The 13,359-nt window shown below is 33.6% G+C and overlaps 1 long non-coding RNA gene across 1 annotated transcript in view; it reads right to left on the reverse strand.

Moving 5' to 3' along the window:
* Positions 1 to 6,363: 6,363 nt before the first annotated feature.
* The window catches only part of LOC120618370 (uncharacterized), a 36,829-nt gene continuing 29,833 nt past the window's right edge, over positions 6,364 to 13,359 (reverse strand). Inside the window, exon 6 of the long non-coding RNA XR_005657238.1 lies at positions 6,364 to 6,639. This is a non-coding gene — a long non-coding RNA (uncharacterized LOC120618370). The remainder of the gene's footprint in view (positions 6,640 to 13,359) is intronic.

The following is a 13,359-nucleotide window of genomic DNA, read 5'->3' on the forward strand; positions in this document are numbered from 1 at the left end:
TTTATACTTCCTGTACCTCCATTAGCCTGGTCTAAACCACCATTATCACTCACCTGGACTGTTGCAATTTAGGCTTCTAAATGAGCTTACTCCTTTCACCTCTATTTTCCTCCAATTTAATCTCCACCTACAGCTGGAGGTTTTCTTTTAAAATATAAGACATATCATGTCACACCTCAGCTCTGTACCTCGCAGTGACTCAGAATCACTTAGAGTAAAAGCAAAGTCACTGTATAGATTGAAAAAACCTTCTATTATCTTTCCCTTTGCTATCTCTGACTGCCCCTCTTATCACTCTTCCCCATGGTCAATACACTAGCCTCAATGGTCTTCTTGCTGTTTCTCAGATAGGACAAGCATACTCTCACTTCTTTTGCACTTTCTGTTCTCTTTGTCTGGATTCTTTTCTCTCAAATCTGCAGGGCTCTCTTCTTCACTTTCTTCAGGTCTACTCAGATATTGCCGTCTCAGAAACCACTTCCGTGAGCACTCCATATGTAAATTTACCCTGCCTTTTTAAAATCACTCATTGCTACCAACACATTATATCAGATGTCATCAAATTTTTCAGTAAAAGGCCAAATAGCAAATATTTTAGGCTTTGGGAACCAAAGATCTTAGTCTCTGCCACACTACTTAACTCAGCCATTATAGTGCAAAAGCAACCATAAATAATATACAAAGGAATGGTCACGGCTGTGTTCTTTTCAAACTACATTTACACAAAAAGCAATGAGCCAAATTTGGTCTGCGAGCCATAGTTTGTCAACATTTGCCTTACATGGTACCTGTTTCTTTTCTAAACTTGCCCTCTAGAATGTAAACTACTTGTCAGCAAAATATTTTCTATTTAATAGTAAATGGTCAATTAACATTTTAAAATAAATAGTGTTGCATAATTCTATTTCTTTCTTTGTAATTGTTGCATCTCTTTCTGTGATACTCTGCCATGAATTTATCAGTACCAAATGACAATATTTTCATCATTCAAGAGGTAATTCTGCATGTTTGAGTAGAAATTTCAGCAGTTTCTACCATAGAAATGTATTGTTGAAAAAAAAGAAGAGAAAAACAGCTAATAGTGGCCTTTGGTAGATTTTCTTTATAGAAATATAAAATTAATTCTTTGTATGTTTTGTGGTTAGGCACATCATTATTCTTTGGCATCTTCGAATTGAATTTTCTTAAAAAAATAAAATTGAATTGAATTTGAATCAAATTGTAAATAACCTAATCTACGTTTAATGTTTTAAAATAATGTAAAATTAAAATTAAGTATTTGCAATAACGATTCATTTTTTTCTGGAAGAAAGTTGTTTATCCTCTAAATAAAGAAAATGGTCATTATTTCATTTTCAAAAGCCATAGAAGATGCACATATGCTCAAGCTTTCAAATATACATCATGCCTAGGCATCTCCATGAATCCTTATATAGATGTTTCCAATGGAAGACTGCTTTAAACACAATCAGAATTCCACTGCCATGAAACTCTAATGTTGTTAGCTCAAGAATAGAAGAAAAATATGTGATTCTCAGTAATCCATCCTACTGTCATGTTTCTCTGGTCACTGTTTGATGGTGACATTGCTTTCAAAGATGTGTTCAAATTAAAACATCAGTGTCTATAATTTACTCAAGTTTAAATTTTCACTAACATAAAAATTTTCAATTTTACAGCTTATCCTGAAATTAAAACAAAATATTTTTTTCCTGAAGTTATTAAATCTCATCTCCTATGTGTTTCTAAGTTATGTCTTAAGAGCATCCTCCTGGTGTTTCTGATATAATTTGTTATAAGTAGATGTCGAGATTTTTTTATTTTCCTAATTATCATAGGAAGTGCAGCAAATTTTCAGACTATAATGAGTTCCCAAAACATAAAATGCTACTGCAGTCAACACCTCTCAAGCATCCACAGCCACCATCAGATAGTTCTGTTACTAGATTATTATTTTGATAAGAACATAAAATAAGTATTAAGAAAAATTCTCCTTATTAATAGGCAGTCTTGCTTCAAAGCTCAAATAAATAAATACATAGAATTATCCAAACTAATTTAATTTCTTTCTCATCTCAAGATGCTCTTCCTAATGGACAGTTTTAGAAAATAAAGCTACTCTTCTTGCATTCAATCTGAACATAAAAATTCTCTATCTCAGCTTTAAATTATCACCTTGTATTTTTGTAAAAACTAAAGTGCACTCAGTTTACAATACAGATTTTTAAAGGAAAATAAACATATTTCATTCAGATGTTTGTGAAACCAAACATGGACACTGTCACCCGAGGAGCAGAATTTATGGGAAAACAAGAGAAAAGATGGTTCTGGGATAGTTCAAATCCCAAAGGAAGAGAAAGACACATTTTGCTTAGCAAGAATTCCCACCAGAAACAAGGACACATGCATTTGAGACAACGAAAAACTGAATGGAACCCAAAAACAATAGATAAGAAGGTTTACATGAGCGAAAACAATTTTTTTTGTTTATGATTATGTTACAACTAGATTTTAGTGCACTTTTCCTGTGATAAGTTTTTAAACCTCATTCAAATATGAGAATTGTTTAAGATATTTACTTAATATTTTAATGAACATTGGCTTAATAGGGGCCAAATGTGCAAAAAAAAGTCTCAGGATTAAAATAATTGTTTGAGATTTATTGAAGAGAGAAAACTCATATCAGCATTCTAAGGAAAAATAACAGATAAGTAAAATAAGAGCTGTGAGAGCTATGTGGAAAGTCTTTTCATAAAATATGCTTTATAGATGTAAGTCACTACCACTTGAACACCCTGCTTCCTGCACCCTAGACTAGGGTACAGCCAGCCCTGCAGTTAGTTATCTTCCAGCCTGGGAAGAACATACTGAATGCTATAAAATGTTTTATTGGTGCATCTCAAATAATCTTAAGGCTTAGTGCAATTCTATATAAAATCTCGAACAGATATTTTTAACTTGGCAATAATTCTAAACTTCTGTAAGATGAAATGGGGGAAAAAAATGAATTTCTGTAAAAAAGGAAATAGTAATCTGAGGATTTTATCTTACCAGATATTAAAATTGATTATAAAGCTATAATAATACAAATTATGGAACTAGAACAAGAATGAACAGATCAATGGAATATAATAGAGAGCCCCCCAAATACATAATTATATAAGAAATCGGTGTATGATAACATATGTGATCAGTAAGAAAATATGTAATCAGTAAAAAAAAAATGCAACAAATAAGAAAATGTATAATAATAATAAATAGGAAAAAAGATTATTTAATAAATGGTTCTGGGAAATTGATTATTTGAGAGAAAAAAGTAAGTGAATTCAAGTATATTATAAAGTAACTATTAAAAATTTAAAGCAAAAAAATCAAAGCTAGGAGAGAATGTAAATAAACATTTTCACTGCTTTATATGGAAACACACAAAAAAATACTAAATTATTTGCCAGAACTATTGAGAAATGCCATTATCAAAATTAAAAGGTAAACACTAAAATGGAAAAAGATTTACAACATGTATGAATTCAGATAATGTTCTTAATATATAATGAGTTCTATGAACCTGAGAGTAACATATCACATACAAATTAAAATTGGGAAAGAATCACAAATAAGCTGTTCACAAAAGAAAGAATTTAAATGTCTATTAAACAAAGGAAATTGATAATCTCCCTAGTAAGCAAAGAATGTATTTAAAATAATATGAAAACCTAGGCCTATAAAATTTTTAAAAATATGTATGTATACTTCCATGACAATGCCTAGAGCTGCAAAAATATAGTAAAAGAGCGCGATGATAGGTTGTTGCAATTATAAGTTGGTAAATTGTTCTGGGAGAAAGATATACAGATTTTTATCAAAACATTTTAAAAAATAAAATCAAAACTGGAACAACTTCAACATCCAACAATAGGTAAATAATTAATTAGACGATGGTTAGCAAGATTGTGCATTTGGATAATATTCATAACAGAAAATTCATGGTGGGTTATTTCAAAAAGCATCAAAATAATATATGATCTCAGTTCGTTCATTTGTATATTTTCACAGAAAAATGAAACAAGAAAAAAATTACTGGCAATTTTTAAAATCTTTTCAGATTTGCTTTATTATCTTGGTATTGCCAGAATATCCAAAAGAAGTATGTATTGCTATTTTTAGAAATTATTATTTAAAGGAACATAGGTTTGCAGTCCAGGCGTATGTCTGGACTTCAGTAGAATTATATGAGATAGGCCCTGTCCTCGAGGAGCTTATGATTTCACTCCATACAAGCTCAAAAATAAAAGAAAATATACATAACGAGTTATCAAAATATCAAATATCAAATAGAGAATAATTTGTATTTTAAAATTCAGAGGCTTTATGGATTACAGTAATCAAGGAAGGGTGCCAGGGCTGGGTCTTGAAGGAAAATAAGAATTTGTCTAAAGAGAAAAGATAAGTGATAAAGACTTGAGAAGAAATGGTCAGGACTAGACATGGCATATCAAGGGGAGGCTGATGACACATGCCTGACAAAATATTTCATATTCTCTATCCTTTTAATAGTTATTTTAAAGTTGTAAGATATCTGGAAAACCGACAAATATGCTCTTGACATATTGAAGAGAGCATTTGAAAACTTTCGTTTTTTAACGGAGGTTCTATAATAGCCTGCTTCTCTGAGAAAGAGGTGAAACTCATCTTAAAACTGAAAAATGAGTTATTTAAATGTATGAGCATCCTAAACTTTTTCACAATTATAGAAAGGCAACAAGTTTGATAATGTGAGTACATCTAAATTCCTTAGAGACAAATGGAACTATCCACCACTAAAAAATGGCTGTGGTGAGCCGGACTCATACATGTGCCATGCAGGAAAGACAGAACTTTCCCATGACCTGAGAGACTGCAAAATGACCACAGATGGTTTATACCAGAAAAGCTGGAAAAATTATATGAAGTTCTGTGAAAAATCTTAGCTTAGAAAAAAATAAGAGGAAACAAATAAATAAAAAGTCGCCAGCAACCTCCAAATTAAAAGAGGTCTCCCTGAATCAGCCTGAGATTTTAACCTACGGACTTTCTAAATCACAAAGGTCTGGAGAAAAGATGAGAACTAAAATGAGTTCCAAATCCCTGAGTTTTATTACCCCATTGTTACGCACTAGAGAGATTTATGGGAGCCTCTCCCATAAATATTTTGAGTGTACTTAAGAAATGACTTGTTCTCACTGAGCCTTTTTATAAAGCAATGCAGTGTGCCAGGAAGAGTACTAAGTGAATGGTTGGTGACCAGAACTCTAGCTATCCTGATAGGGAAATGGCATCTCATACGGAACCTCACAGAGCTGGTGACCAGAACTCTAGCTATTCTGATAGGGAAATGGCATCTTATACTGAACTTCACAGAGTTTTCACTTTCATTATCTGCGACATGAAGACAGTGAAAGTGTACAGCACAGTCAGGCCTCAGCAGGCAAAGAAGATGACTATTGAGTAGCACTGTTCAGAATGTTCAAACATAGGAGAGTCCAGTTGAATTCATGAAAGTGTATATAGTATGGAATACCCCGTAGGCCACCGGGAGAAAGCATATTGGTCTCTGAGGTCACAGATTCTACACAATTAGCATTAGAAACCTCCTGGCCCGTCTCCTTCATTCTATAACAGTACCTTACACTGACTGAATGCATCTAATGTCAAGCTTGAAGTAAAAAGTGCTACATTTATAAATTTACAAGGTAAATAATTTGAGATAAATGATATATATATCTATGAGATATGTAATATTTTACCAAAATATTTCAAAGAAATTTGAGTTTTATTTGAGCTTAAGAAAAATTTAATCACTTCTCAGAAACGCGACAGCCAAGTGGCTGCTAAGTGAGGGGCCACCCATTCCAGCGCCATGCTCTTACGCAGTCTGCTCTCCCTCCTCCAGTAGGAAGGAGCTAGGATGCAGCTTGGGTCAAAAATGGTTAAATATTTCCTAAATCAGTGCTTGGAAAGATTTATCTAATATCATATAAAAAAATAAATGAGTACACTGAATCGCTCATTAAAAAGATAGTGTGAAAACTAAGACACCATTAAACAACAACGCTTTAGAAAAATTCACATTTTAACATTATTTTAAAATTTTACTAAGATGTTTTAAATAATTGAAAATGCAGTTTCAAGATACCAATGTTTGTTACTTTTATGTTAAATTTTGGTGTGGAAGCACTGACATTTTTTCCCCTCACCGTTAATAGAAAAACTATGAATGATAGTTTCATGTAGAGGAAGATTTTAAGAGGCAGTGATTAAGGGAGCACACGCTGGAGCTAGCTGGCCTGAGTTGAATCTTGGTCTCAAGACTTCCTGGCTATATGACATGTTGTCTTAGTCATTGTTGTATCCTGAATGTCTAGTAAAGGTTCTGACACCTAATAAACTGGTAATAAAAGTTTATTGAATTTTTAACACTTAATTCATTTTTCCAGAAAATGGGCTCTTTCTCTCTCACTCGCTCACTCACTCATCCACCCACCCACCCACACACAATAAAGACTTTTTTAAAGGATAGTGCAGTAAACCATTTCTGCTCTTTTCTTTCTCTTTCTTGGTCATTTTTTTTGAGAATGGCTGCTTCTCCTAAGACAGCAACACCTGTAAAACAACATTAAAGTTATGTTATGAATATTTTAACAATAGTTTCAATAGGCACAAATAAACAATTCACACAGACATACCTCCAAGATATTGTGGGTTTGGTTCCAGACCACAATAATAAAGCTAATATCACAGTAAAGTGAGTCATAATCTTTATGCTGGTGAAGGGTCTTGCCTTCAATTTGTAAAAGACACAACACCTGTGAAGCACAGTAAAAAGATATATGCCAGTATTCTAAATTCTAAAATAGCCAGTTTGTCTCTTTTGATCACATTAAATGAAATATTTCACCCCAAATTGTGCTTCATTAACCTGTCTGGTTAGAATGTCTTTGGATAGCATGTATTTTTCTGAAAGAAGCAAAAGAAGTTGAAGAACTATTTGTATGGTATTTTAGACAACCTAGGAAACACAAAGTCCTTTAGTCAGGTTCTGATGTCTGATCCTCTGAGCACTTGTAAATTCAGTGAAAATTAAAAATCATACAAAAAAATTAAAAAATGTATTTCAAAGCATCTATAACCACCATATGAATAATTAATATGATGCCCTGAGTAATATGGAAGACAGGAAATGAGGAACAAAGTGAAAAGTTTGATTTAGTGAAACATGCATTACCCTTAAAACTTTTGATTGCCTACTTTAAATTTATATTTTCTTTTGATCGTAAATCCAGTTGTAATTAGACTATTCAATTCCCCTCATACAATACAGATTAAAAGGCTTTGGTTAACATCCTAGCTTTATTACTAGAGAGCTAGATGATTTAGCACAAATAATTTGACCATCCTCGACCTCATTTTCCTCATATTTAACTGAGACAGTTGGAATACATAACTCCCAAAGGCATTTTTAGCTCTAAAACACTATGAATTATCAGGTTAATAGCAAAAATGGGATCTAAAAGATGAACTGTGCTATAAATACTCATTTAATGTTTTAATCTATTTATTCAGTAATAATATTAAATATTTACTGAGCCAAGCACTTTTCTAATACTTCATGTATATAAGCACTTTTAATTCTTCCAACATCTCCATGAGATAAGCACTTTTTTTTTCAGGATACATTGGTATTATGTTCTGACTAAAGATGCTGTAACATTTATTTTCAGGAGAGATAAGGACTCTTATACTGATTTTATAAATGAGAAAACAAAAGCAGCGTGATCACAAATCCAGTGGTCAAGCAATGTAGCTGAGATTCAAAACAAGGCCATTTGGCTCAGATCCCATGTGTTGAAGCACTCTGCAATTCTGCTAGTGTGAATTTCAAAACATTCATCCTGATCCAGAGGAGGGAAAAATCATTCCTGGCCATCTCAGCAGTGGGTAATAATTACATTTGTGCAGAATGTCATATCTCCTCAAAAATGCTTTTTCTAGTAGAGAAATGCATTCTGAAAGGTAAAGTTGACCTTTTTAATCCCCAGAGAACAATGTACAATGTGTCCCTAGCCTCTCCCACCTTTTTAACATTTTCCCTAGTTTTTAAATTACATTGTTTTAGGTGCTATAGCTGTAATAAATAAATAAATAAATAGATAGATAGATAGATAGATAGATAGATAGATAGATAGATAGATAAATAAATAACATAGTCTGATTGATGGGGTTTAAAAATAATGCTGATATATCTATATTTTATTCTTTGTGTCAAGACATATAGAAATGCATGTTGCATGATTACCTCAATCCTATAAAGACAACATTAGCAGATTTATTTTAAAATATCAGTATTGGTTTCTTAAAATGTAATTACTATTTCTTCTAATTAAAGCTATCACAAAATATGGAATTAATGGGAAAAAATTGGGCAAACAGTAATTTAGGTATCCCTGTGTAATATGAGTGTGTGTGTGTGCTGTGTGTGTGTGTGGTCTGTGTGTGAGTATGAATTACTAAAGATAGTAGAAGTCACCTAAAGTTATGGCCTATTATCAACAGTTTCTGAAAAAAAATAGATCAGAAAGGTTTTAGGTATTTATGTATGTTGGTAAACTTGCAGGTACTTACTAAGGCAAATTCAAAAGGTCTAATTCAGATTAAGTCAAACACGTGGTGAACTTACTCTGCGACAGAAAATATGGGCTTATGCCATTCTGGCACACAGGACCAAACTAATATGAAAAAACAAGAATGGTAGTACTCCTCTGGGGGAGAAACTCCACATGGAAATTAAAGAGCTGCTTAATCTCTCTTTACCACGTCCATGTGGTCAATGGTTCTGCAGCTAATGATCAAAGGTCATGAATGATAAAAGGGGAACCCTAAAAGGGGAAAATACAATTCTACTGGGAAAAACATGTAAAAACCCACAATCAACTAAATAAATTATGAAACATGAACCATGATCATATTGTCCCTAACTGCAAAAATCACAATTAAAGAAATTAAGATAAAAAAGAAATCCTTAGCAAATACTAAGTCCAAATAATCTGCTTCTTCTCTTGACATTTTAGTAACACATCTATCATTATCTTAATGAATGTGTACAATATGCAAACAGTGTGTACACCTAATAACTACTAACAATGTTTTAGGATAATATACTATCAATTATGATTTATCATAATGCTCTCACTCTCTCAGGTTATTTTCTTATGCTTAAAATTCCATAAAGGGTAAAAGAAAATACTAGCAGTCTCAAAACTATATACCACATGATTCTGTTTACAAAAATGCAAAATTAATGTACAAAAATTAATGTACAAAAAGACAAAATTAATCTACACTACTAGAGGTCAGAATATGCCTTAGAAGGATGGCTAATAATGGAAGGGAGCATAGAAGAGGCTTCTAGGGTTCTTATATTTTGTTTCTTAATCTGGTTGCTGATATTTTGGTGTGTTTAAATCATCATACTGTCATGATAAACACACATTCAGTATATATGCTATATTTAAAAAGTTTTAAAAGCTAAATTATATTCTATTCACTAACAACTATCAGAAAATAGAATTTTTAAAAGATGTCCTTTACATCTATGAGATTGGTTAATTTTTTTTAATTGACCTTACTAAGTTCTGATGACGCAGAGCATCTGGAACTCTTACACAGTGCAGCTAGCAATACAAAATAGTATAGTTCATCAATTTCTTATAAAATCATACACATATTTTGACAAAACAATCTTACTTCCAGGTACTTACACTAGGGAAATGAAGAGTTATGTTTAGATAAGAAACTGTACACAAATGTTTACAGCAGCATTATTCATATTCATCCAAAACTAGAAGCGACCAAAATATCCCTTGAAGGATGAATGCATAAATAAACTGTGGTACATTCATACAATGGAATATTCCTCAGTAATAAAAAAGAAACAATCATACACACAACAACACAGATAAATCTTACATGTGTTATGCTAAGTGAAAGAAGCCAGTCTCAAAAAGTTACATAATATGATTACATTTCTATGATGTTCTAGAAAAAGCAAAGCTATAAAGATGGAGAACAAACCAGTTAGGAGCTGGAAGTAAAGGGACAGTTTGTCTACAAAAGGAAGTATAAGAATTTTTCAAGTGATAGATTCAGTTCTGTGTCATGATTGTGGTGATGGTTACACAAATCTATGCATATGTTAAAATTCATATAACTATGTGCCAAAGAAAATTGAAATTTACTGTATATAAATTCTATATAAAATAAATTTTAGAAAAAAAATCCTTATTAATTGCAACAAAAATATCAGGTGCTTAGGAACAAATCTAACAAAAAAGAGAGAGGAAAAAAATGGCGTAGGCAATAGAGCCTCTGTTCATCCCTCTGGCAACAAAATCAAAGTTGTGACAGAAACAAGAAGCAGCAGCAAGAAAAAATTGCCTGAGTTGAACAACTAGGGAGAAATCCAAGAAAGTACCCTGCAACGGCAGAAGATAAGACAGGGGGAGGACACGGGGCTGCCCAGTCCCGAGCAGCTAAGTGAGACAGAGGCTGCAGCAGCGGCAGTGACAGATGCCTTTTAAAGGGGCCATGTCCATGAGCGGATTTTCGCGGTGACAGACCTGCTTGCTCTGAGCATCAGTGCCTGTTTGGCTGCATGCAAGGGGCACCGGAGACTTACAGGGACTGTCGGAGTGAAGGCTGAGGCAAGATTCGCTTGGTATAGAAATGCCGGCCGTATCCATTGTTCCCTGTTAAGCCCTGCCCTCTACCAGTGCACAGACACAGCATAGTCATAACCGCGATGTCATCGAACTGGATAACAGAGGTTGCTCCACCCAGAGGATTCCCTGAAACCTCGCCTACCCCAACTGGGGCCTCACCTAATCCATACCCAGGTGTATCCTCAGCGAGTCAGGTACTCCTTGCTGAGCAGTGCCTAGACTCACACTGGAGGCAACTGGCCTCGGTTTCTGGTGAGGCCTTTTGAGGCAACTATAAGAACAGCATCTGTGAATTGCTTGCTGAACCTTAACAGGTGGCCCTGGAGGGGCAGAGGCTTGGGCTAAATTTGGCCTGCAGCTGAACCCTTTTCAGGACTATGCCACTGGACACCTACTACACAAATCCACACTAATAAGACTGGGAGACTTAGGAGCTTTGCTTAGTACATAGAAACAGACACAGAAAGGCAGCCAAAACAGGAAGACAAAGACGCAGAAACCATATGAGAGAACAGAACAGAGATCCAGATATAATGGAGTCAAGTAATCTAACGGATGCAGAGTTCAAAACACTAGTTATAAAGATGCTCAATGAACTTTTGGGAAGTGTAGAAAACTCCAACAAAGAGATAAAAATAGAAATGGGAATTATAAAAGGGAACCAGTCTGAAATGGAGAACACGTTATCTGAAATGAGAAGTACATTAAATGGAACAAACAAAGGAAAAAACAAAGTGAATAAAAAAAAGATCAAATGCCCCATCTAGAGGACAGGAAAGCCAATCAGGACACTCAATCAGAATGTCAAGAAAAAAGATGTCAAGACTATAAAAATAATTCAAGGAGAATATGGGACACTATTAAGACTCCAAATATTCATCTGATTGGCTTAACAGAAGAAAATCAAGACGTTGAACAGTTATTTGAAGAAATAATGATGGAAAACTTCCCTAATTCAGTGAAGGAAATGGACATAAAACCCCAGGAAGCTCAGAGAATTTCGAAAATTAGGGATTCAAAGAGGCCCACACCAAGACACATCATAATTAAAATGCCAAAGTTTAAATACAAAGAAAGAATATTAAAAGCAACAAGAGAAAAAGAAATAATTACCTAAAAGGGAATACCCATAAGACTGGCAGCTGATTTCTCAAAAGAAACTATGCAGGACAAAGGGCTTGACACAAAATATTCAACAGGATGAAGACCCAGGATATACAACCAAGAATAATTTATCCAGCAAAGCTATCATTTAGAGTTGAAGGACAAATAAAGAGTTTCCCAGACAAAAATAAGCTAAAGGAATTTATCACCACTAAGCCGGTATTACAGGAAATGTTGCAGAGACTTCTTTAAGAAGAAAAAACATGTATCAAAAACAGGAATAAAGAATGGTAACAACTACATTTCTATCAATAAGTGCCTTAAATGGAAAAGAATTAAGTGCTCCAACCAAATGAGAGTGGCTGAAAGGATAAGAAGACAAGACCCCTACATATGAAAAGGAAAAGGGTAGAAAAAGATATTGCTTTGATGTACCTAGAAGGTATTTAAGTCAGACAGAGAAAGATAAACACTATATGATTTCACTTATATGAGGAATTTAAGGAATAAAAAGAACAAACTAATCAAAAACAGACTCACAAATATAGTGGGCAATTTGATGATGCACAGAGGGAAGAGGGATTTGGGGGGCTGGGAGAATGGGGCAAAGGGTTAATGAAGTACAAATTAATAGCTGACGGATGGTCACGGGGATGGGGAGCACGGCATAGGGAATACAATTAGCATTAATACATTGGCTAGGTGGAAGGTCATGGGAGGGAGGGAGCAATTGGGGGGGATCATTTTACTAACTATTTAGCTGTCTAACCAATGTACTGTATACATGAAACTAATTAAAATGTTTTTTAAAATAAAATTAAAAAAGAGAGAGAGAAGCAATCTCACTGGAGGAAAAAAATTAAACCTTATTGAAAGAGAATATATAAATTAATGGAAAAATATCCTGAATGATTCAGAAGATTCAATATGGTAAAGATGCTAGGTGTCACCATATTGATCTGAATAACATACTTTTCTAATAAAAAACACCAATAGATTCTTTTGTTTTAGTTATTTGACAAGATGATTCTAAAATTTATATGGCAGTGAAATGGGCCAAAAATAGCCAACTCACTTTTAAAGAAGATGAATAGGATGAATAAATTCATTATACCTGAAAACAGAACTTATTATAAAGCTATGGTAACTGAATATTGGTGCAGTGCTAAATAAATAGGTCAATGGAACAATATAGTAAGTACCAATAAGATCTCACATATATGAACTTGAATTATGAGAGAATGGGATTGCATATAAGAGGAGAAAGTATAGATAATAAATGATATAAGGGCAATAGATTTGGATCAGTAATAGTCATGATAGCCAAAGGACCTAGAATGAACAAAACTACTTTGTAATAGAACAAGTTTAGAGGTCTTCAAAACATTTTTTAAAGGTACAATAATCAAGAGAATGTTGTATTGGTGTTAAGATAAAACAATGGAACAAAAAAAGAAAGTCCAGAAATAAATGCACATACATAGATGGTCAACTGATTTTT

Source organism: Pteropus medius, unplaced genomic scaffold, assembly GCF_902729225.1.
Source record: "Pteropus medius unplaced genomic scaffold, Ma_sr-lr_union100, whole genome shotgun sequence".
Taxonomy (NCBI): Eukaryota; Metazoa; Chordata; class Mammalia; order Chiroptera; family Pteropodidae; genus Pteropus; species Pteropus medius.